The sequence below is a fragment of the Natrix helvetica genome, assembly GCF_964273705.1.
Source record: "Natrix helvetica genome assembly, chromosome: Z".
NCBI lineage: Eukaryota > Metazoa > Chordata > Lepidosauria > Squamata > Natricidae > Natrix > Natrix helvetica.
Window position 1 is genome coordinate 42,828,317 of NC_138554.1, and position 25,229 is coordinate 42,853,545.

The following is a 25,229-nucleotide window of genomic DNA, read 5'->3' on the forward strand; positions in this document are numbered from 1 at the left end:
TATTCCTTATTTACTCAACTGTCACTGAGTGGCTGTGACCAGGAGTACTTTTGCACAGTTATGTTAGTATGCTAACTGAGGTTCTTTCAAGCTGGTCAAATTCCCCATGTCCTGATTATATCCCATGAAAACCACTGCAACATGCTCAATATGGACTACCTTTGAAAAGTGTATGGGAGTTGCACATGCTGCAAGATACAATACAGTACTGGATCCTGTATTGCTTCTAGTGTAAGATCTGCTCTGATTGCCATTTCTTTGCCAGAGATATTTTAAGGGTTTTTAAAGTCCTACACAGATCTTTTAAGTCCTACACAGTTTAGGGTCAGATTACCTAAGGAATTATTTCTTCCAGTTTAAATTTACCTCTCTGATTGATAAAATCTGTAGGAGACTGGACATGCCTCCAGTATCAGATACCATCTTTCTAAGCATAGTGATGGCTAGAGAATCATTGACACCATAACATTTTGGGCGAAATTCCAGCATTGTCCAACACCTGGCAGCTATTATCAAAAGAACACCCTGTTCTTGCACAATTGTTTCTCTTTTGTTGCTCTCTGAGGATAAAATGCCAGCTGAATCAAATTAGGCATTTTCTGAGTTTTTGACATGCCAAGCTCAAAAGGCTTTCCATCACTATTCTAGCACTTCTTATGTTGCTTCCAGTTTATGGAAGATATGCCCTTAGTTATTTTGCAAATGATTTTATCACTTACTGTTCATTTTAAGTTGCCTTTTTAACATGTCATGCTCAATTTTTGCTTTTTAAATTTTTATAGCTGCTTTGAATACTTGCCAGTAAAATTTTAGTAGTAATGTATGTAATTGTCTTATTTTTCTTATACTTAAACTTTAGTAATCATGGATTGTATTTTTTAAAAAAAAACAATTGGCCATTCTATTCCACTGTTCTTCTTTAAATTGTTGTATATAATTATATTCATCTGTATCAAACATCTCCAAACTATTGTCTCAAGGACTCTGAATTTCAGCTCCAGTAATTCCCATTCTGAACATTAACACTGATTTATATTTGTATTTCAGAAATCTGAGATACACATCTTGCATCTAATGAAATAGACTGGGGTCTACAAAAGGTTATTTGTAACAGACTTTAAGACTTCTTGTTATGGATATGCATGATGTGACAATAAAAATGTGTGCTTCACTATGCAGCCTTTAGCATGCTAAACATTCATGATCATAAATTTTCCTTTCTGGCAAAGTACCAACAAAACAAAAACTGCTGCATCTAGCTACTGAATGAATTAATGTAGATTCCCCTTATTTAAATACAAATAATATTTCTGTTATTTCCAGGTTAACATTGGAATTATGGAAATGGAACCAAATATTTCATGAGAACACCAAATGGAAGAAAACTTGCATTCACCACCACAAAAGGTGAGGTGAAGATTTTGGGGAAGAACTGAAACATGACATGAAATATACATATATTTTGAAACTAACGCCTTAGATAAATCTGAACACAAACCCAAACTCTGGCTTAAATATGTAGATGACACTTTCATGATCTGGCCACACGGAAAAGAAAAACTGGACAACTTCCTCACACATCTCAACAGCCTACATCCCAAAATACAATTCACTATGGAAATAGAAGCAAACAACCAATTTCCCTTTCTGGTCATCCTAATCTACAAAAAACCCAATGGCTCCCTAGGACACACCATCTACTGGAAAAAAAACACCAACCGCTACTTAAACACACAATCCCATCACCACCCTGCACAGATCAACTCTGTAGCCAAGACCCTCATCTCCAGAACCAAACGCCTAGCCGACAAAGACCACCTGAAAACTGAATTACACACTCTCACAAACGTATTAATCTCCAACAGATTCCAAAGAAAAACAATTACCAACCTAATCCAAAGGGAGACTCCCCCCAAGAACCGAGACACAGAACAGGACAAAGGCATCACCCTCCTCCCTTACATCAAAGGCACCACAGATAAAATCGGCAAAATTCTCCACAAACACAATATCAAGACAGCCTTCAACACTGACCCAAAAATAGCCAACATCTTAAGAAACCCCAAAGACAAGATCCAGCTAGAAAACCAAGGAGTCTACGAAATACCATGCAAAATCTGCCCTGCAACATACATTGGACAAACTAATAGGAGAATAAATGCACGCATCGCAGAACACAAGAATGCAGTCAGAAAAAAAAGAAAAAACTTCCTCCCTTTTCCAGCACCTTAAAGCAACAGGACATAAAATTGATTTTGAAGGAACCAAATTAATCTCCAAAACAGAACACTTCACCAAGAGAATAATTATGGAAGCCATTGAAATAGAGAAACACCCCCACAACATGAATAAACATGATGATACCTCCTGCCATCTGGAAACCAGCCCTAGTCAACAAACGAACCTCATCCATGATCCAGGTCGTTACAACACAAAAGAACAATGGACACACAGCCAGCACCTCACCCACACAGGATGATACAAAACAGCTGACCAATCTACAAACATCAATTCCATCTACCAATCAGGATGCAACTACACAGCCAATCAACCAATTTACAGCAACAAAGCTAGCACTCCACACACACACACACACCAAGATTTATAGAAAGACCAAGATTTATAGAAAGACGACAGCTCCGACCACGCCTTACTCGCACAAGCATGAAGCCGAAAACACCAGCCTGAAGATGGTGAGTGGGACATCGCTGAAACATTGCCAAGACAATCTCAATCTTACACAGGAAAAGACCCGAATACAACAAGACCAGCATACCTACACCCATGAAAATCTATGAAAAACACACACACACACACACACACACAAACAGACAAATTTTAACTGATTTATTAACAAAATGAAATTTAATGGTGAAAAAAGTAAGGTTCTATATTTAGGCAAGAAAAACAAATTCACAGGTACAGTATATGTGGTACCTTGCTCAATAGTAGTAACTGTGAGAGCGATCTTGGAGTCCTAGTGGACAACCATTTACATATGAGCCAGCAGTGTGCTGCAGCTGTGAAAAAACCCAACACAGTTCTAGGCTGCATAAACAGAGATATAAAATCAAGATCACATGCAGCATTAATACCACTTTATAATGCCTTGGTAAGGCCACACTTGGAATCCTACATCCAGTTTTGCCTTGGTACAGCATGATATAAAAATGTTAAGACTCTAGAAAGAATGCAGAGAACAGCAACAGAGATGATTAGAGAACTGGAGGCTAAAATATAAAAATGGTTGCTGGAACTGGGTATGTCTAGTTTGATGAAAAGGACTGACAGCAGTGTTCCAATATCACAGACTGCCCCAAAGAAGAGGGAATCAAGCTATTCTCCAAAGCACCTAAGGGCAGGACAAGAAATAATGGCTAGAAACTAATCAAGGAGAGAAGCAATTTTGAACTAAGGAGAAATTTTCTGACAGTTAGAACAATTAATCAGTGGAACAACTTGACTCCAGAAGTTGTAAATGCTCCAATACTGGAAGTTCTAAAGAAGAGATTGAATAACCATTTGTCTGAAATGGAATAGGGTTTCCTATTCCCCTAAACAGAGTGTAGGACTAGAAGACCTCCATGGTCCCTTCCACCTCTATTCTATTCTATTCTATTCTATTCTATTCTATTCTATTCTATTCTATTCTATTCCTTTTATATTCCATTCTATTCCAACACTGACTTCTACAGTTGCTTTATAGCAGCTGGATAGATGATTACCTGAAAGATTGTAGCTAGCTAGCAATCTAGATACTAAATACTAATGCCAGATACTATAAGAGACAGGTAGTCCTTGATTTACAAACATTTATTAGTGACAATACGGAATCCAGATTCTCTTAAAACCTTATTACTAACTTAACAATTGCAGTGATCTACTTAACAATGGGGCAAAAAATAGGACAAAGCTCACTTAATAACAGTCTTGCTTAGGAATGGAAATTTTGGACTCAGTTTTGATTGTAAGTGGAGGACTCACCTGTATGCACACTTTGTATAGATATACGCTTTCCATCATTCCTTTCCATCCATCATTCATGGCTATTCAGAAAGAGAAAAGAAGCTTATTTCTGAGCCCAGTAAAAATTTTGTTACTAAAGTTAAAAAGGCAAAGTTTTCCCCAATTTAGCCCCATAAGCAAATTGGCTTGAGCTGAAACCATTCTTCAAATTCTGAGGAGGTTTATGTTTATTCATAGCACAATTTTTAATTATTTGACTGTCACTAAATAGTCGAGTATTGTCACTGAATGCAATATATTCATTTTATTTCTATATCTGGTGATCAGCATCATCCTCCCCCCCCCACAACCCCCCCCTACTTAGCACTTGTAGTATTAGATTAGAATGAAAGTAGCTGTTGCTTTGCATGCTGATCTCTGATATCCATAGAGCGGCAATAGAGCAATATTATGACTTTTGTGAGGACTTTTGCCTTCGTGGGTTTTTCTTTCCATAAAAATAATAGTATTAAACTTATATAATTCTTGACTTATGACAACAATTGAGACTAGAATTTTCATTGTTGAACAAAGTGGTTGTTTAAGTGAGTCATACCTGATTTTACTACTTTTTTGACATAGTTGATTAAGTGAATCACTGCATTTGTTAAGTGAATCACACAGTTGTTAAGTAGATCTGGCCTCTCCCATTGACTGTTTGTCAGAAGTCGGCTGGGAAGCTTGCAGATGGTGATCACATGACCCCAAGATACTGCAACTGTTGTAAATGTATGTCTGTTGCAATGGTGGGTTCCTCCCGGTTTGCACCGGATCGGGCGATCCGGTTCATCACCGAACCCGGAAGTAACCGGACCCGGAAGTAACTTCTGGGAACCGGCACCGCCCCTGTCGCTCGATCGCCCTTGCCGTCCCAATGCAGCTCGCTCGCTCACTCCCCCGCCCGTCCACACTAAACTAGCTAGCCCAGCCCGCCGCTCACTGATTGGCTGGAGTCCAGCCAATCAGTGAGTGGGCTGGAGGCAACCCGTTTAAAAGCGAGTTCTCCATTTCAAAACTCCCTTCTCTTCGCATTCAAGGAGCTTGCTGCTTCCCTCAGGTAAGCAACTAAGTGCGAGGGGGACGATGGGAGGCTAGCTTTGCCGAGGGGAGGCCTCCAGGCCTTCCCTCGCTGAAGCGTTGGGCTGGTGTGGGCCGAGTGGGTGGCAGGCAGTGAGCTTCCGTGAGGAAAGGCCTCCGGGCCTTCCCTCGCTGAAGCGTCAGGCTGGTGTGGGCCGCACGGGCAGCGGGCGGTGGGCGGTGAGCCTCCGCGAGGAAAGGCCTCCAGGCCTTCCCTCGCTGAAGCACCAGGCTGGCGTGGGCCGCAAGGGCGGCGAGCCTCCGCGAGTAAAGGCCTCCGGGCCTTTCCTCACTGAAGCGCCGGGCTGGCATGGGCGGCAAGTCTCCGCAAGACTAGGCCAAAAGCCCCCCACCCCCGCTCTCCAGCCTCGCCTGGCTGGCTAAGCCCTAAGCAGTCTTAAACAGTCTTACTGTCCTGCTGCCTCTCTGCCTGTCTGCTGCCTGTTGCATTCATCCATCGCATCGGAGAGCTGCTGATTCTGCCTGCTGGTAAGTAACCTGGTTTTTTTTCTTTTATTTTTTTAATGTATTTTAAAATAATATTTTATTTATTGTGCATAGAATTTTTTTAAATAATTTTACTTAAAAGTATTGAGTATAGAATATTTTAAAATGGTTTACTTCAATTTATTGTGTGTGGATTCTTTTTTTAAATTGTCTTAGACTATTTTAAAAAAGATTCTATCCAAAATAAATTAAAATAAACCATTTTAAAATATTCTATACTCAATACTTTAAAATGTATTGTGCATAGAATTGTTTTAAATTGTTTTATTGTAATTTATTGTGTATGGAATATTTTTAATGGTTTCATTTTAAATTATTGTGTGTGGAATAGTTTGAAATGGTTACAGTATAAATTATTGCTGGTGGAATAATGGTTACTGGCTGGTACAATACCTTAAAATAGTTATAGTATAAATTATTGCTGGTGGAATACTTAACAATGGTTTTTAAGGATTTTTTTAATTTATAGAATATCTTTTTTAACCCACCACTGGTCTGTTGCCAATCCCTGCCCTTGACAAACAGCGGGATATCTTCAAGCAATGGCAAGAAGGCTACGTTGCTAAGCCTTTAGAGGTAATAAGTAGACCTTCAACAAAATTAAGACATAATCAGAGATACCACAAGGCTGCCATATTCCTCTTTAGCATGGTTGCACAAAAGGAAACTAAGTTTACCACACCTTCTCCTCAGTTTCCCATTTTTATTTTCCAGGTGACATTCAGTGCTTTGTGTTTACAGAACATACTTAGTCTTCATTTCCTTATTTATCTTTAGACCATAGGAAGGTAATTCCCTTAAAAAAAAGAGCAACTGTACATCTGAAAATTTAACTTTTTCTCCAAGTATGGTGATATTTCCTTCTTTCCTCTTGGTAGCCTGTTTTGACCCCATTTCTATGGGCATTTATTACCTGATCTTACAGTTTGAGCAACAGATACGAGGTGTGATGCTTGAGTTGTTTCTCACTTGGGTGATCATCAGCTAATAAACTACAATTTGTGACATTGCCTTTGATGGATGACATCTGAACCTTCTCTACGGGATACTTTAGGCCAGGAATAGGCAGTCTTTTTGGACCGGTGGGTATATTTTAGAATTTTCAGATAATGTCATGGGCAGTCTCACAAAATAACCAGTCACAAACTACACATTGACTAGGAGGCAAATTAAGAAGGTTGCTCCCCGCCACCCTTTTTAGCTTCTCTGAAAGTTTTCTTCCACCCATGCTTACCTTGGTCTTTTTGTTTTTTGCTCTGGTGGACACATTTCCAAACGAAGCACTGCAGCCACCCACCATTTTTATTTTCCAAGAATGCCTATGAGGCCTATGTGAATCGCAGAAGCATTATTGTAAATAAAGATGATGCTTCAGCTTGGTGCTTTGCTTTGCACATACCAGCTTCCCATTGTTTTTTAAATTGAAATAATCTAAAAATAACTAAAGTCTGGCAGGGAGTCTGCAGGTACCAGAGAAGAAGGCTGTGGGATGTTGGTATTGACTCCTCTATCTCAGTCAGGCATCTCTTATCCTTAAAGGCATCATGAATATAGAAAAGTTGGGTTTTTAATTCCATTCCTGAATTTGTACATATGTTCCTAGTTATTCACATTCATAGAAGTAACTTCTGCAGTGGGAAAAGTTTTATATTTTTGGATACTCCTGTGTGATTAACTATTTAAAAAATAGGCTTTGTAAATTGTACAAAAAGAAAAATCTTGCAGGGGCAAAGTTAGATGTTTAGCCATGTCACACATCAGAGCTGAGATTAAAGATAGCACCTCAACATAGATCTGTAATGTGGCATGTCCTTACTTGAAGAGTAAGCCTTACAACAGTGATGGCGAACCTTTTCGGCACCAAGTGCCGGAAAAGTCACATGGATACATCACACGAACACGCATTTGTCGGGGCTGTGTTTCGGAAAAACCGAATTTCTGGGTTATAGCATGAATGTGTGCCCATCCATCAGCTGGCCTGCGTGCATACACAGGGCAGTTTTCGGCACTGCCATCTGCACAAAAGGATTGTGCTCTGGAAAAGCTGAACTTCCGTGTTCTGGCATGCATGCGCATCCAAAGATCAGCTGGCTGATGCACGTATGCACACTGGTTTTTGCCACTACCATGCATGCAAAGGAGAGCTGATTGTTGTGCTTGCAGGTGCGCCAAAAACCCTTGAAGACAAATAGGCAAGGCTGCATGTGCCAAGTGACATAGCTTCGTGTGCCACTTTGTGCACGTGTGCCATAGGTTCGCCATCATGGCCTTATAATGTCCATTCATGCACATATAAAATCCATCATCTCCTCCTTTTTCAGTGGTTGGATCTATATAACTCTTGGGTGACTAGTTCATATAACATGCAATTCTGAAATGAACTAACTGTATTATATGACTTAACATGATGATCTGGTTCATACAACATGTCCCACAGTACAATCTCTCTATTGAGGTTAATCTTGTGCAGTGTATAAAATTTTGACAGATTTGATAGAAGCTAAATCCTCTTCGCAGACTAAAGAAAATGGTGCAACTCTTGATTCAAGGCAGAATTTCCATAAATAGTGCTGGTGTCTAAGAACTGTTAGAACAGGCCTTTCGTAAAGGATGCATGGTTCTATATGGCATATCTTTTGGCCAGTACAGAAAGTGTTAAAGGTGCTGCTTAATTCATCAGTTAATCACAGTTAAGAGGAGTGATGAGTAGCTCTCTGGAGCCTGGGTGTTTCTCCACAGATTAAGCACCAATTTACATAGTGCTTTTATTCATGTTCACCTTCCCCTGCAGTGGCACGGTGTCCTTTCAGAAACAGCCAAGCAGAGCTCACGGGAATGTTTGACAAATGGCTTTGCAGTGCTAAAGCTCCCCCCCCTTTCTTTCCTTCTTTCCTCTTTTTTTCCCAATAAGCAGGGGGAAGTAGTGGAGTGTGGATGGTGCATTTGCAAGAAATGGGACTTTTCTGAGATACTGACTATTAATGAATGAGGGTGGTAAATTAGAATCACTTTTCATGTTTTTTAATGGCTAAATCTCCATTCAAACATGTACATGCTCCATTTCACAGTACGGAGAGGAGAAAGCTCATTGCTTTGTTTGTCAATATGAATGTAGCAATGATACACTACCATGGTGGGACTTATAAGGAAGAGTATGAAGAGAGAAAAAAATATTTGAATAAAGTTTTCAAAGTTCAAATGATTTTAATACTGCACTATCTAGTTAAACCAATCCTATAAATCAGAGGTGGGTACCAATAAGCCCGTGACGGTGAACCTATGGCACACGTGCCACAGGTGCATGCAGCACCCTCTCTGTGGGCCTGCAATCTGTCGCCTCAGTTCAGGTGTGCCATGCATGCATGTGCGCCTCCCACCAGTCAGCTGGTCATCGGGTCTCTGCCACACATGTGGGGAGGGGGCAGGGCGGTGTGAGTGACACATGCACAGGGGCATGCATGCATTGCATTTTGGGGGTTTGGGCACATGCTTTGGGCATTGCAATAAGCCATATGGACACACAAAGCACATTAATTTTTATATGTTTTCTCTTGTTCTTTTAAAAAAGTATCAAGTAAACAAATGGCAAATTGCTTCACTCTTAAACTTCCTGCCAAAAAACCTTGAAAAACCTTGACATTATACCATCCAATTTGGAAATGGTTTACAAATATAAATGGAACCAACATACTATACCCGTGATGGCAAACCTATGGCACGTGTGCCAGAGGTGGCACGCAGATCCCTCTCTCTGGGCACGTTGCGCCATCGCCAGCTGCTCTATGTGTGCACCGCCCAGTTGGTCTTCGCGCCCATGAGAGCGCTGGAAACCTGAAGACCAGATGGCCAGCGCGCATTCCATTTTGGACACTCGGTGCTGAAAGGTTCACCATAATTGTACTGTACCTTCCAGAGGATTTTCATATATATTCCCATACTTCCCATCCTATTTTTTGAAGTTATATAAAATTCAACTCAGTCTCTTCAGATTATGTCACCAGAAAGCTTCTGGTAGTTTTTGGAAAGTTAGAAGTTTCTGATTCTTTGCACTCTTGCTTTGGGGGCAAAGGGATTGTTATAGATGCAAAGCCTGTAAAAATTGAGCAGACACGTTTCATAAACAGGCAGAGTGACATTGCATGCATTCACAGCTACTTGAAAAAAACAAACATGAACATTATTATCATCTCAAACCCTTCACATTTATTCTTCACATTATAGGCCATTTCAAACATATTAGACATCCATCTATGTTTGATTTTTTAAAATTAAGAGCAATCAAAACAATACATCTCAAGTCATAAATGGGATTGGCTGATGAATGCTGTTTTTAACATCACACAACTTCTGTGCTTCAACTCAGCTTTTTTTCAAAACTGGTTTTAGCATGATTTTTAATTTTTGAAATGCCTATGGACTCCATAAACATTGTATGAAGAATGAGGATTAATTTCAGTTCGGGATTTTATTTTACATTATATATCAAAAGAAAAAAAGAAAAGAAAAGAATGGTATGAGGTGGTATGGCTGTGGTGGTCATGCATTTGCCTTCTAATAAAATGGATGCTTTTATGACTGAGTCTCTCGTGGCACCCATTTTGTAAAAGTGCCAGCAATATGCTCTTGAAGTTCTATCTGTGTCTATTTGCCAGGAAAATCAGGTGACATCTCTGGCATATGATAATATAAAATAATGAAGGATAGTAACTTTGCCATCTCATAGAATTCTAGATTTGACTAATTTTAAAATATCTTATCATTGATCAGGTGACATATCAGTGGCATACGATAACATAAAATAATAGAGGATAGTAGAATAATTACATTCTAGATTTGACTAATTTTAAAATATCCTGTCATTGAAAATGCTGCTAAATTGTTATATACTATCTCCTCTCAACTCCCAGGGCATTTTTTAAAAACTTCCTTAACTTCCTTTTGTCTTTTTTTTTGGGGGGGGGGGAATTAAACCCAGCAACTGAGTGCAACTACATCACAGTTCTTTTTCAAATGCATCTAAGTCTATAGAGAGATATTATTGGAAATATATATTATGTTTAAAGCTGACCCTTATTTTTCAAATATATTAATTCTCCATTTTAAAAAACATAAAATTATTGTTTACAAAAATCAATGAAAGCAGAGTACCCACTCGACATCTGTAAAAATGACTGTGGGGATGTAGGTACTCAAAGGCGTCATTTGAAAACCCAAGTAATGTGAACCTATAATTTTTGCAAAACATAATTTAAATTTGATTTTTTTAAAAGAACACTGGAAAAAAGTACCCCTATTCTCTCTATATCAAAACATAGGAACAGATTTATTGCATAAATTTTTTAAGAGCAAGGGAAAGAGAAACACAATGCATTGTGTTTGGGGTGATGCTCCCTAGGTTAAAAGGGTTAGATTAATTCACAGAGGATAAATTATATTTCATGCATATCTATCTACTTTGGCTAGTCATCATAAGTGAGTGGGGAAAAATCTAGCACAGTGGTAGTCCAGATATTCTTAAATATTTTTTTAACTCTTGACATCTTCAGTTAAAGCTTTGGCAAAGTAGATTTAATGAAGAAATAATTTATCCTGGAATAATAAAACTAGGTAATTGTGAGAACACACTTCCTCACAAAAGTGTTTTGCTTTTAAATTGGGTGATGTCTTTCATCTATATGTAAAGTGCTTAATCTGTGACAGTTCTTTCACACAAACATAGAAAAAGGAGCAATCTTGCCAGCTTTCTGAACTGTTGCACTTAGTTCAGCTCCCACATTTTCCAACCAACAAGGCTACCAAGTGAATAGAGAATGATGGAAGATACAGTTCAAAGTATGTAGAGAGAACCAGGATTCAGAATGCTGAACTAAAGCATTGAAAGTTTTCAAATATTTTATCTGTAAAAATAAAAATTCCTCATGTGTTTTTCCATGTGAGATATAAAGTGAATAGATTCATGCTTTTGATATGAAAAACTAATAGCAGAAAATTCCTTATTTTCTATTTTTATTTCATTTTCATTTTGCAATTAAAAATAAATTTTAAAATATCATACTTGGATGAATTTTTATCATGCCTTATTAACAATTCTGGTATTAGTCCAGAGGGTGTTAATTAGTCTAGATTAATTAATTCTGAATAAAGGTATGGTAATTAATACATTTCCTCAGGTCACTGCTTCTGTTCAAGCAGGGGAACAGTCTATCGAACATATGAATGTGAGAAAAGGCTAGATGTGCGAATGTGCTATGCAAATGTTTGTAAATGTCCTGCTCATTTTTAGCACTTTCCACTTAGTAATATCAGGCCATATGAAATCCTGCTAATAATTCTGTATAGAATTATGTTCAATTGATGCTCTATTTTGGGAAAAACCCTTCCTATGAACACATTAATGCAAAATAGTGCAGAGAAATCTTCCAAATATTGTACTAGGCACATGCATAATCAATCAACCAACCAATCAATCAATCAATGCACCATATGTCATAAAGAACAACTTCTAAAATGCAGCTTCATTAGATCTTAAAAAAGATCCTGAGAAAAAGTAAGTAAAGAATATAACAATAAAACAAAGCAAAATATAAAATATATTGGAACCTGTAAAAATGACTGCAATACTCATGAAGTTTTCTTGGTAATAATATGTCAGTATAGTGTAATGTAATGTACAGGTAGTCCTCAATTTACAATAGTTCATTTAGTGACCGTTCAAAGTTACAATGGTACTGAAAAAAGTGACTTATGACCATTTTTCACAGTTACAACCTTTGCAGTGTCTCCATAACCATGTGTGATCAAAATTCAGATGTTTAGCAATTGCTTCGTATTTATGACTGTTGCAATGTCCAAGGGTCATGTGGTTCCCCTTTTGCAACTCTGACAAGCAAAGTCAATGGGGAAGCCACATTCACTTAACAACCAGGTTATTAACTTATCAATTGCAGTGATTCACTTAACAACTGTGGCAAGAAATGTTGTAAAATTGATAAAACTCACTTAAGAAATGTCTCACAACAGGAATTTTGGACTCAATTGTTGTTATAAGTTGAGTACTACCTATAGTTTAGAATAATAATAGTAATAATAGTTATAGTAATAATAATATACTATTAATAATAATATACTACTAATATAATAGTATAAAGTTTGTAATAAATTTTTAAATGTTCAGTTGACTGAGTTTCATGTTTAATGGGGGATGGGGGTCTGACTGCCTCCACCCTTGACTTCTGCGCATGCCCAAGGTGGTGCCCTGTCACGTTTGAGGAGAACTTTGGGGAGATGATTTTCCTTCTCGGGGTGTGCAGGGGGTACTCTATCCCATCATCGGTTCCAGGTCCAGCTATGGGAACTTCCTGGGACCTCGGGGGGTACCCTTGAGCTGCGGTTTCCTGCCTGTAGCCGGAACGTTGTGAGTGAAACGGGGCGGTTGGTGGTGAATGGAGAATGGAGAGCGTTTTTCTGCTGCCGGCGTGGGTATGGTCGGCAGCGGTGGGGCTCCCTGCCTGGGGTTTCTGCCGCCGTTGCTGCCACTGCCCATGCCGCAATATCCTGGTTGCTTCCCCCTGCTTATGGACGTGATAGACTGGATTAGCGGAGGAGTGGCTGAGGCAGCTGGCATGGGTATTGATGCCAGCGGAAGGTGGCTTCGATAGTTGGCGTGGGCGTGGGCGCAGTTGGATTCGGGGGGTGCTCCTGTGTTGTGGCCCCCGCCATTGCCTAGGCCACCGTACTATGCCATTTGGCCATTTGGCCCTTCCCCTTGAGACACTATGGACTGGATTAACAGAGTGCAGCCCTGGTGACGGATATGAGTGCGGCTGGCATGGACGGAGTTCAGTTGTTGGAGTTCTTGGAGCAGCCGCTGCTGCCACCATTGTCCTCACCACAGCCATCATTGGCCGCTTCACCAACCTACAATTTATCATCTGTTGCAATTTTGATATCTGACCGTTGCCCTTACATATTGTCTTCCACATCGACCATGGCTATGATGGACATAAGCCTCCTGCTACCCCCTTGAACACTGTTGGCTGCCTCCCCATGGATATGTCATCTCCCCGTTCCATCTCCCTGTGATGTCACTCCATTTTGGTTGATGTTACACTCTCCTCTATATTATACTGCGACAGAACTTTACTCCCTTTGGGAACTCCCCCTTTCCCGGGGATGGCCTTCTTGTTTATCAAGACGTTTCCTTAATGATGGATCTTGGGATCTCGAGAGGTGGCATGTGAAGAAGAGGCTTCTTAGGGGTTTTTTACAGGGTTTTTTAAATCAATTTTTTTGGGGGGGGCTTTGATTTGGATGGTTCAGACAGACTTGGGGGGAGTCTGCCAGGACACAGTTCAGAGCTAACTAATGTGCACAGGTCAGGAGTGCTGGAAAGAGTTGGGATTCCAGGGGAGACATTAAACCATTCCATTGGGGGGTTTGCCATCTCTACTGTATGTGGGAGGGGCAGATACGGTGGGGGCTGTCACGATGTTAAAAAGTTTGCTAGGCCTGAACTGCCTAAACTGACACTCAAGAGTTAAACTAAGAAAGCTTTATTGCGCAGGTCATAAAACAAAAAAAGGGTTCTTATCTGAAAGTGATTTATTGCGCACGCGTTACACATTCCAAATTCCTCTCTTCTTTGTTCGGCAGCCAACTTTGGCTAACGAAGCTTTTCATTATCAAAATGTAACCAATTAGTTATTTTCTGTTTTATTTTATTATTAAAGTTTGTTTATTAATTAGAATACTTTTAAAGACTTATTTTTCTCAATATCTCAAAAGATATGCAGAAGGGAATCAGCCACGGTTCATTGATCTCTAACAGGGTGTTTTTTTCCCCTGACAACTTGGTAGCAGAGGTTTGGTTGACAACTTAGTAGCAGAGTTTTTGGCTTTTGATGATACCAGCTGAGATGGTTACAATTTATGGCTGTATTTTCCCTTCATGCTATCTAAAGATAACCGACTAAGCCTAATTAGCAATGTCGGAGAAAAAGAAAAAAAAGAAAAAGAAAGATGGGGCGAGCACAGATGGATCAGCTTCCTCTGACAAGGAGGCTCCCTCGGACACAGAGAAGCAAGATCAAAACGTGCTTCAGGAACAACAAATTCCTTCAGGTGCCGAGCCAAATATGGGAGAAGGAGCTACAGGACGCGACATCCACGAAACGAGGTCAGTGGTTCCTCCTTCTAAAATATCTCCAGGAGATTATGAATTTTTGGGGGCCAAGCCAAAACTTCCCACTCTGCCAGAGCCACTCCATTCCCAGACCCTCGCAGATTATCAAACGATTGATGAATGGCAACTGCCGGCAGAGTTAAAATCCTCCCACGCAGAAAGCAAAGTTTATGACATCTCCCCAGATGAGCAAGAAATGCAAAGCTATCTATATCAAATAGAACGTTTAGAAAGATATGTTAAGGAGGCGAGAGTGTGTTTTGAGGAGATAAGGCGAAGTAGAAGAAGCTCCCCCACTCCCAAAATGTCTGAGGACGCCATCTTGTCTTCTTCAAAACAACAGCCTAAGACACACCCCACAGAGTTCACTGGTCAATTAGAACAAAGAGACATGTACACGTCACCGAGGTCACGTGGTCCCTTTGAGCCCATTGAACTTCAGCATACGTATAGAAAGGAGAGGCAGCCAAAAAGTGAAGCTGCACTGCCATCTGCTGGCGGAGAAAAATCATTACAGCAAAAGATTATGAGGTTTAAAGAATTGTCTATGAGTCCTTTAGAAGCCAAAACTTTGTCTCCAAAGGTTAAGTCTTCAATACCCCCTGGCGGTGTGGAATTCTCCCTAGATGGAATAAGGCAAAGCCAAAGGCGAATTCGAGGAAGCCAATTTGATGTTGCCACGCAAAGGCCAATGATGCAACCCCAGCATCCCCTGGTTCAACAACCAGATTTGCAACCAGAGCAACAAATTGTTCCTCAGCAGGTATTCACAGTCACCCCCTTGACTGGTGAGTCCAAATTAAAGGAGTCAGGAGAGAATTATAAAGCCTGGGTCAGTGAAATTGCGCTCTTGCTTCGAAGAGAAGGCACATATTCCATGGTTTTTGATCCTCCCCGTCAACCCTGGACACCTGCAATAAGAAACCTTGAAAACAGAGCTATCACGACTTTACTCATGTCAATGGAAATTGAGATCCAAGGTATCTTTCCACCTGATGCAACTGCCCAAGAAATTTGGGCTATTTTGGAAGATTGCTACAGGCCCGTTTCAATTGAATCCTCATGTTTGCTCATGTCTGAGTTCCATGGTTCGAAGTTGAAACCTGGTGAACGAATTGGTGGACATTTGACCAAACTGAAAAGAATGAGAAGTGAATTGAGACAAAATGGCCATGTAATCGATGATATCCAAATGATTAGCATCATCATTAACTCATTGAATTATGAATGGAAAGATGCTGTTGCAAAGATTAACTACGTGCCTATTGCTCAACGCACAGTTAACCACGTTTGCAGACTTTTAGTGGAAGACGAAGCTATCAGGTTAGCTACCCCACATCTGCAACGGCCTCCAGCACCAAAGGCTCCAGCCAGACGTCCCTTCCGAGGAAGAGGCTACGCTCCAAGGATGCCAAAATGCTACACCTGCAACCGTGTGGGACATGACACCCGGGATTGTCCCCAACGAGTTCCAGCTCCCGTCACGTACCAGCCCAGAGGAACAGATTCCAGAGGCAGAGGTAGAGGCGGAAGACAAGGTCGTCGTGGTCCAAGGCGTGATCCACAAGCTCCACTTGCAACACTGGCCATAACCAACGTTCCACAACCTGATCCAAAGTTCGACAGACGTCTTTTGTGGACTTTAGATAGTGGAGCAGCTGTGCACGTTACCCACAGAAGGGAACTTTTCACAGAGATGGGCGAACCAGAGCCCGAGTATCGAGAACTGTATTCCTTCACCAACCACACTTGCAAGGTTATGGGAAAAGGAACTGTTTACATTGAAGAGCTCGATACACACATCCCTGATGTTTATTACATACCTTCAGCAACCAGTAATTTGCTTAGTCAAAGTCACTTGTCTAGAGAGTTAAAGTTCCAGGTTCACCACCTCGAAAAAGCAAGTTACTTAGTTAAAGATGGTGATATTGTTGCTGAAACCATGCTGATTGGTGGTGTTTATTACTTAAAGCCAAAGCCTAAAGGGCAAGCACAGGCAAGTATGCAAACTCCAAAAAGGCACAACGCAAACCCAGAGAGAGTTGTCCCAGAGAGAGAAAGCGTTACTGTGCCAAAGGCTCCTAAAGCCAACAAACAAAGAAAACAGAAACAGATTGTTCAAAGTAAGCCTGAGGGTCCTCATGAAACTGTTAATGTTGAGAATTCACTAACTGGTAAACCTTTGCATTCCAGGTGTATTCACAAGTGGCACAGAAGATTGGGGCATGCCAGTTTCCGTGTTCTTAGAAAGATGCCGGAGTTCGCAAAAGGTTTGGATCTAAAGGGGTGTAAGGTGTTTTTGGATTGTGCCGTTTGCAAAAAGGCTAAATCCAAGGCGGCTGCAATTCCCAAACACGCTACACGCCGGTCAACACGCATTTTTGATTTGGTACACACTGACATAGTGGGTCCTTTCCCACCAACACTTGGTGGCAGAAAGTATTTTTTAACAATTGTAGATAATCATTCTAGATATGGATTTGTATATCCTATGAGAGAGAAATCTGAGACCTTTCAGATCTTTAAAGACTTTGCAGCGTTTGTTTCTACACAATACCAAGTTCGCATCGCCAGAATCCAGAGTGACCGTGGTGCAGAATTCATGTCTCAGCGTTTCCAGGACTGGATGCGTAAGAATGGAATTCTTCATCAGACATCTGCTCCATATACACCGGCTCATAACGGAGTCGTAGAAAGAAGACAAGGGGTTCTACAAACCATGATGCGTTGTCTTCTAGAAGATGCCAATCTCAGTAACGCATACTGGGGTGAAGCAATCAAATATGCAAATTACATTGTCAACCGTACTTGGAGCAGTGTAATCAATCAAACTCCTTTCTACATGCTATATGGCTACAAGCCTAATCTCAAGAACCTCCATATTTTTGGTTCATATGCTATGGTGAACACTCCCTTAAGTCAAAGAAGAAAGGGAGGTACAGTAGCAAAGAGACTAAGATTTATGGGTATTGATGATAATTCAAAATGGTACAAATTCATTGATACTAAACATGTGATTGTCATTTCACAATCTGCTAATTTTGAGGAAGACATTGACTGGTCCAGGATTCATTCCAATGATCCTGAAGTTTATTTTCCTAGAGATGGTGTTCCAGATGCCACGCAGCCTGATGACAATTCGCAGGCAGATATTCCTTCTACCAGTTCTTCACAACCTGATGTTCCGTCTTCTCAAGCCGCGGATGCTGATGCTAGCGACGAACGTGAGGATGAGGATGATGATGAAGAAGAAGAAGAAGACTGGTCTGTTGTTCCTAGACGCTCCAAGAGGGCCACAAAAGGAATCCCTCCACAACGTTATTCATGGCAACTGACAAAATCACCAGTACCTTTGATTTGCAACGTTACTCTTCCTCCAGAGACATTCACACAAATCAAACAGCTTCCTGATTCAGAACAAGACAAGTGGTATGATGCAATGCAGGATGAAATGGACAGTTTAAAGAAACTTAATGTATTCACACCTGCAAAACCTCCAGCAAACAAGAAAGTCATTGGCACCCGATGGGTCTACAGAATCAAGAAGAAACCAAATGGTGAGTCTTTATACAAAGCCAGACTGGTAGCTCAGGGTTTCGCTCAACGTTATCCTGAGGACTACACAAACACTTACTCACCAACAGTCAGAACTGAAAGTGTAAAAATTGCCTTAACCACTGCAACTATTCTTGGTTTAGAAGTTTTCCAATTTGATGTGGACACAGCTTATCTACATGCAGACCTAGATGAAGAGATCTACGTGAGAAGCCCTCCAGGATTCCGAAAGCAAGAAGGGGATACCTGGTTCCTGAACAAAAGTCTTTATGGTCTGAAACAGTCAGGTTTAATGTGGTATTTATGTCTTACTGACAAACTAAATTCAATGGGCTTTATTAAGTCCGAAACTGATGAATGCGTGTTCACAAAAAGATCTAACAATGCATATGAGATAATTCTTGTTTATGTTGATGATATTGTTTATATTGGTCCAAATAAGAAAATGAGTGAGATTTTTGCTAAAAGTTTGCAGAGATACTTCACACTAAAATCTTTAGGACACATTAGCACTTATTTAGGTGTTCAAATTGAAAAGACACAGAAGGGGTTTAGTCTTTCACAAGAGGAGAAAATTGACCACATTCTACATCATTGCAACATGAAAGATGCTAGCACAACAAAGACACCCATGCAAACAGATTTTCACAACTTAACACATGAACCAAGTCCTGAGTTCGAGGATCAAACACTTTATCGTTCAGTCATTGGTTCACTATTATACATTAGTAGTTGGACCAGACCTGACATCGCACTTAGTGTTAATCTTTTATCACGACACGTAGGTAAGGCAACACAATTTCATTGGTCATGCATTAAGAAGTTGTTGAAATACCTAAAACACACTAAGCACATGAAGTTATTGCTAGAACCAACACACACTGATCAACCAAAGTTGATTTGTTTTGCCGACGCCGACTGGGCGAGCGACAAGAAGTCACGCAAAAGCACTTCTGGTTACATGATGTTCCTAAATGGTTGTCCTGTTTACTGGCAAGTGAGAAAACAGAGTTTTGTTTCATGTTCATCTACTGAAGCTGAATATGCTTGTGTTTCAGATGCTTGTAATTCTCTAACGTGGTTTGATGCTTTGATCACAGATATCTGGACACGTCCGATTCGACCAATCACCGTGATGGAAGATAATGTATCTGTTGTTTATATTTCTGAGTCACATTTTACAGGTTCTAGGTCCAGACACATTGACATTCGTTATCAAAACACAAAGCAATTAGTTAAGCAAGGTTTTGTTAAATTGCAATATGTTTCTACACATGATCAGATCGCAGACATGCTTAACAAACCACTCGCCGCAAATCAACACGAGTATCTGCGAAAGAAGATGTGCCTTAATTGATGATTTGATGACGTCAGCCCAGACTAGCAAAAGAAGGGGTGTCACGATGTTAAAAAGTTTGCTAGGCCTGAACTGCCTAAACTGACACTCAAGAGTTAAACTAAGAAAGCTTTATTGCGCAGGTCATAAAACAAAAAAAGGGTTCTTATCTGAAAGTGATTTATTGCGCACGCGTTACAGGGGCCTAGGGCCAAATTATGTCCAGGGGATGCAGGTTTGCTGTTTAAGAGTGATTGCGTGCTCTGACCCACATTGCCCCTCTCGCACCCCCGGGTGCTCAGGATTACAGGACCCGGGTCTCCGGCTGGTATCGCTTAACACCAGATCCATGGTACATAAGGCTCATTTACGACCTCATACAAGAAAGGAAAGCAGACCTGGCGTGCATTATGGAGACCTGGTTGGGCCATGAGGGGGGTGTTCCCCTCATTGAATTATGCACACCAGGCTTCCAGGCATTTCACCAGCTGAGAGCCCAGGGCAGGGCAGGGGTGGGGTGGTGGTGGCGGTGGTTATTAGGGAAAGTCTTGGACCTCAGGAGGTCACTGTGCCTCAGATAGGCAGGCGTGAGTCCCTTTTTGTGAAGTGGGTCTTGGAGTCCAGGTAGGCCTTTTTGTTACGTACCTGTCTCCCTGCTACGTTTCATCGGCCCTGCCGGAGCTGCTGGGTATGTTAGCCGGATTGATGGTTGATTTCCCCAGACTTATGGTCCTGGGGGATTTCAATCTGCCTTCCATTGGCGAGACATCTGAGTCAGCTCGGGAGTTCATGGCTTCCATGATGGCTATGGACCTAACTCAGTTAATTCAAGACCCCACTCATAACAGGGGACACATGCTCAGCCTGATTTTCATCTCTGGACAGTGGATGAATGATCTAGATTTAGGGGATATTTCTATCCAACCCTTGTCATGGTCAGATCATTTCCTCCTTAGGCTTGACCTTCATACTACCACCCCTCACTGCAGGGAGGTGGAACCGATTAGATGGTTCCACCCCAGGCACCTGATGGACCCTGAAAGGTTCCTGATGGAGCTTGGGACTTTTCTTGAATCCCTTGCTCACAGTTCGACCAAAGCCCTAGCGGAAGCCTGGGATAGGACGGCCACTGGGGCCTTGGACCGCATTGTGTTTTTGTGGCCTCTGACCCAGTGCTGATCCCGGAGAGCTCCCTGGTTTACCGAGGAGCTTTGGGAGATGAAACGCTGGAAAAGACACCTAGAGAGTGATTGGAGGGCCAGCCGGTCCAAATCCGACTGAACGCTAGTAAGAATTCATACTAAATCCTACTTAGTGGTGAAAAAAGTGGCAAAACGGCAACATTTTTCCGTTCTTATCGCATCTGCAGATAACTGTCCAGCCGCCCTGTTCAGGGTGACCCACTCCTTACTTAATCAAGGAACTGGGGAAAACCCCTTGCAGGGTAGAGCTAAGGAATTTATTCAGTATCTGCAGGATAAGATCACTCAGATTCGGACAGGCTTGGACTCTGATTGGGTAGATTTGGGCGAGTCGACAGGGATGAATCTTGTGGAAACTATCTGGGATAAATTTGACTCTGTGAATCCCGAGGGATTATGGACAGGATTATGGGGAGACTCAGTGCTGCCACTTGTGTGCTGGACCCGTGTCCCTCTTGGTTAGTTTCGGCTTCCCGGGAGGTGACACTGTTGTGGAAAGTAAGGACTCAAAGACCAGGTCTTTCCAATGCAAGAAAGTTTATTGCGCAGGTTCAAACACCAAAAATGGGAACAATAGTCTGAACCCCGAAAGGTCCACTCCAGCAAGCTTATATAGTCCTTTTGACGTAAGCATTTACATATACATATATGTTCCAAATATGGTAAAAGAGTACATGGAAAAATACAGAAAAGACAAGAATAAAAGTCTGTTAGTGGGCAGTTTATGAAACCCAGACATCTGCAAAAATAATAAGGAACTGTCCCCTGTCCTTGACTGATTAAACAGGAAACATCCGTCCTCCCTGTCTGTGCCTAAAGATAAAAATACCACATCAGCGATTCACACAGCAACAGTCTGCATATTTCTCCTTGACCAAAGTTTGCACTTATAATGAACCAAAGTTTGAGGCCTACCTCAACACGAGGCTGGCTCCAGGCGATTACCAATGCTTCATTGAGAGAGGGGTTCTTTCCCACCGCCTTGAAGGAGGTGGTGGTGAGGCCCCTCCTTAAGAAGCCTTCCCTGGATCCAGCCTCTTTAGCCAACTATCGTCCGGTCTCCAACCTTCACTTTGTAGCAAGGTTGTTGAGAGCATGGTAGCACATCAGCTTCCCCAGTACCTGGACGAAGCTGCCTATCTGGATCTGTTTCAGTCAGGTTTCAGGCCTGGGTACAGCATGGAGACGGCATTGGTTGCATTAGTTGATGATCGCTGGTGGGCCCAGGACAGGGGTTGTTGCTCTGTCCTGGTCCTATTAGACCTCTCGGCGGCTTTCAATACCATTGACCATGGTATCCTACTGCGACGAATTGGGGGGTTGGGAGTGGGGGGCATCATTTTGCGGTGGTTCTCCTCCTACCTGTCGGATCAATCACAATTCGTGTTGACTGGAGGGCGGCGATCGACCCCAAGGTGCCTCACTTGTGGGGTGTCCCAGGGATCGGTTCTCTCACCCCTCCTGTTCAACATATACGTGAAACCACTGGGCGAGATCATCCATGGTTTGGGGGTACGGTATCATCAATATGCTGATGATACCCAACTTTTCATCTCTACCCCAAACTATCCAAATGATGCCCTCGACGTGATGTTCTGATGCCTGGAGGCTGTACTGATCTGGATGGGGATGAACAGGCTCAAGCTCAATCCCTCCAAGACTGAGTGGCTGTGGTTCCCATCATCCCAATTTGTGCATCTTGTACCATCTTTGATGATAGGGGGAGAAATTTTAGCCCCCTCAGAGAGGGCCTGCAATCTGGGAGTCCTCCTGGATACGCGGCTTAGTTTAGAAGAACACCTGACGGCCATGACCAGGGGGGCCTTTTACCAGGTTCACCTGGTATGCCAGTTGCGCCCCTTCCTGGATCGGGATGCCCTGTGCACAGTCACTCACGCCCTCATCCTTTCTCGCCTGGACTACTGTAACGCTCTCTACATGGAGCTGCCCTTGAAGAGCACCCGGAGGCTTCAGCTGGTCCAGAATGCGGCCGCGCGGGTTGTCATGGGGGTACCTAAGTGCTCCCATGTTGAACCCCTTTTAGGTTGCCTGCACTGGTTGCTGGTTGTTTTCTGGGTGCGATTCAAGGTGTTAATTATGATCTTTAAAGCGCTCCATGGCTTAGGCCCAGGGTACTTGCAAGACCACCTACTGCCACCGGTAGCCTCCCACTGTCCAGTACGATCCCACAGAGTTGGCCTCCTCAGGGTGCCATCAGCCAGGGGGTTGGCTGGTGACCCCCACAGGGAGAGCCTTCTCTGTGGAAGCGCCTTCCCTTTGGAATGAGCTGCCCCCAGAGCTTTGCATAATTCCCGACCTCCGGTCCTTCTGTCCCGCCCTAAAAAGTTGGCTTTTCAAGCAAGCTGGCCTGGCCTCAATAAAATAAATTATTAATTTTAATTGTTATTTTTAATTTAATTTCTAAATCTTATTGTAAATGTCTATTGGTTTTTTTTGGATATTCTATTTAATCTTTCTTTTAACTTTTGTAATATGTGTTTTAACGTTGTACGCCGCCCTGAGTCCTTTGGGAGAAGGGTGGCATATAAGTCCAATAAACCTAAACCTAAACCTAACCTAATGATTAAAAGTTTATAATGCATTAAAATAATAAGAGCTTTTTACTGCTTTTTTCCAGAATGTTTTCAGGTTCACCGATTGTTTGTCAAACTCCCATTCAAGTATCAACCAGGCCTGGCATGGTTTTTTTTCCTGAAGTCTAGAGAAAATCAGGGAGAAAAATCTATATATGCAATTGCTTAAGAAATTACAATGAATTGTTGGCATTGATCAATCAATCAAAACACCTAAAATAAGGAAAAACAAATAGGCAAGCTACAAATTAAAGGACTACCTTTGTGGGAGCACTCATAAGGTGTACAAGTTGGGGGGAGAAACAAAATGATGGTATAGGTGGGATCTTTTTCAATGCATTCACTTGATTGGGTTTTCTGTTGATTCTGTAGTTTCTATTATTTGCATCAAATTATTCCTTAATTTTCTGCATGGAACATTCTGAAGTGGCACCTTAAGGAGAAGAACAAAATGAAGTCAAATGAGTGATTGAAATGGGATCCCATTCTGAGATTATAGATAAACTAAGAAATTAATTTAGAAAACTTCCATGTTGTGCAAGTAGTAGCAAAAAATCTTGTTATTGACATCTTTGTGACATTTATTCTTGTTTATTAGAAGCTTAGGCATAGATTACAGTCTCTTATCACTTGAAGACATTTCAGATCATGAAAGTTTTTAATCATACAAAAATGTTCTAAGTCATAAAAATGTCCAACTTTGGTATCTGTTGTATTATCACAGTATTTTTTTAAATGCTTCTGAGCTTATATGGAACCCAGAGATATATTGTTGGAAATATTGTTATGTGTGTACTGTGTTATCTTAACTAACCTAATATATCTCTCAGCATCTTTGCAAATAAAGTACATTTCAAGTAACTTTCTCAGAATGGATCTGGTTTACTGACATCTGAATTGTGACCAGAAGATTTTGCAGGCTTTTAAAATGGCTACTTCTGAGGGATATTCTCTAGTATCATTCATATGAGTTTAATTTCAGTTCACCTCACAAATTCTCTCCTCCCCACTCCCCTGAAGAAAAGATTCTGGAACTAGACTCGTCCATGGCAAGGACTTGAAGAAAACTGCTTATACCTACCATGTAAAACACTAATCTTGTCATGCATTTTATGTGGATAACATGGGAGGGAGGGAGGGAAGGAAGGAAGGAAGGAAGAAGGATCTAAATTTACTTTTATTATAAGTCAATGGAGACTATTGTTTTCTTAAGCTATGAATAGAAACTTTGAAATTATAAATGCTAAATAGGCATTTAGCTAAGGTGACCAGATTTTAACATTGGTAAAGCGGGACACCATTGACTGGGAGGGGGGGGGGATTCTTGATTAAAAATTTGGTCTATATCCTTGCACCCCTAACCCTTTAGGGGAAAAAAACCCAGGGGTCTTCAAACCTGACAGCTTTAAGACTTGTGGACTTCAACTCCCAGAATTCCTCCTCCAGTCATGTTGGCTCAGGAACTCTGGCATTGAAGAGTGCAAGTCTTAAAGCTGTCAAGTTACAAGACCCTTGCACCCTTGACTTCAACTCCCAGAATTCCTCCTCCAGTCATGTTGCGGCGACATCATCTGCATGGATCTGCTCCATCTATGGTTTTTTTCACCGGGGGAAGGGCTGCCGCTGAAGATGCCGATGAGCCCCCGCCGCCACCAGAATAACTGCTGCTGCCGCCTCCTCTTCCTCCAACAGCACCACCACATTTGCTGCCTGGCGCTGTGGCTGAGGTGAAGCTGCCAAAGCTCCCGCTGGTACCTCCGCCCGTGGCAGCG